The sequence below is a fragment of the Athene cunicularia genome (assembly GCF_003259725.1).
Source record: "Athene cunicularia isolate RWA chromosome 5 unlocalized genomic scaffold, athCun1 chr5_part1, whole genome shotgun sequence".
Lineage (NCBI taxonomy): Eukaryota > Metazoa > Chordata > Aves > Strigiformes > Strigidae > Athene > Athene cunicularia.
Window position 1 is genome coordinate 44,829,845 of NW_020799101.1, and position 1,695 is coordinate 44,831,539.

The window sequence follows — 1,695 nt, forward strand, 5'->3', positions numbered from 1 at the left end:
AAGGGATCACATGAAATGGAATTTCATCATTCAAAAAACAAGAGTTTGGAAGAACTCACAGAACTATTCTTTGAGGTATTCTCCTCTGCTTGGCAGAAGTGCTGGGGAATAGCCAAACCTACATTACTTAAGAGTTAAAATTGCACAGAAACTGGATTTCTTTTTATGTTTGTTATTCATAGACAAACAAAATTAAAAACATTTTATCTGAACGGATGACATCTAGAAACTTTCAATTCTACCACAAACACCTATCACTGCCAGAAGAAACATTCCCAAGCAGCTAAACTGTTTCCCTCTGCAATTTTTTTTTAGGAAACAAAAAGGTATTTCTCAGAGAAAAAATACTTTTATTTGATTGTGAAGCTAGGGAAAAAGTATGGAAGAGCAACTCAGCCATACCACTTCATGTGTTTTATTTACACATGCAAACAGGCTTAAAAATGGGTCTGAAACAAAGTAAAAGCCTTCACTCTGGATAATTCAAAAGTTGGGAAAAATAATTTTTGAAAACCACCACAGGAGTAGGTGGTAAGAAACAAACTTGTGCCAGAAAATCTACAGGCTACATGCTCAAGTCAAAATAACTGGCTAATTTTTTTCAGGATTAAAAAAATTCAGCTTGCCTAGGATGCTCAGTCTGCAGAGAAATGGGGGGGTTTACTGGTTGTTGCAATCAGGCAATTGGAATGTGGCATTTTGACCACGTTCACAAAACTGACCAGTCCTCCTTGGAAGAGTGGAAACCTGCACAGCGCTCCCCTGCCGCTGTGCTCTTTGGTTTAAATGTCTGATACAAACCAGTGATGTCAACTGCAGCCTTTACAACTAGCACGCTTTATTTTGTGGTGAAAAGATGGAGGAAGACGCATAATAAGTTTTATGAATAACAAGTGACTAATAGTTATTACAGAAGTTCGCTCCACCAATTCTATTTTGCCGCATTCAGTTTGCCCAGAGATGGGATGCGTCCGCTTGCTTACAGAATCATCTCGGTTGGAAAAGACCTTGAAGCTCCTCCAGTCCAACCATGAACCCCACACTGACCGTTCCCAGCTCCACCAGATCCCTCAGCGCTGGGTCAGCCCGACTCTTCAACCCCTCCAGGGATGGGGACTCCCCCCCTGCCCTGGGCAGCCCATTCCAGCGCCCAACAGCCCCTTCTGCAAAGAAATCCTTCCTCAGAGCCAGCCTGACCCTGCCCTGGTGCAGCTTGAGGCCATTCCCTCTTGTCCTGGAGCTGGTTGCTTGGCTCAAGAGACTCATCCCCCCTCTCTGCACCCTCCTTTCGGGGAGCTGTAGAGGGCCAGGAGGTCTCCCCTCAGCCTCCTCTTCTCCAGACTTAAACTCCCAGTTCCCTCAGCCGCTCCCCAGCAGACCTGTGCTCCAGACCCCGCACCAGCTCCGTTGCCCTTCTCTGGCCACGCTCGAGTCATTCAATGGCCTTTTGGGGTGAGGGGCCCAAAACAGAACCCACTCACCGAGGGGCAGCCTCAAGCGTACTGTGCGTTAGAAACATCCAAAATTGCTACACCAGACCTGGGACATACTTTTTACTTACAAAGTGGGTTCAAACACCCCAATTTTACTCACTTAGAGACAGCAGGCCGCCGGTCCAGGCCCCGCGCTCGGTGTGACCCAGCGCGGTGAGGGGAAGCAGCAGGACCCACAGAGGTGTGGCTGTCTCTTATACAC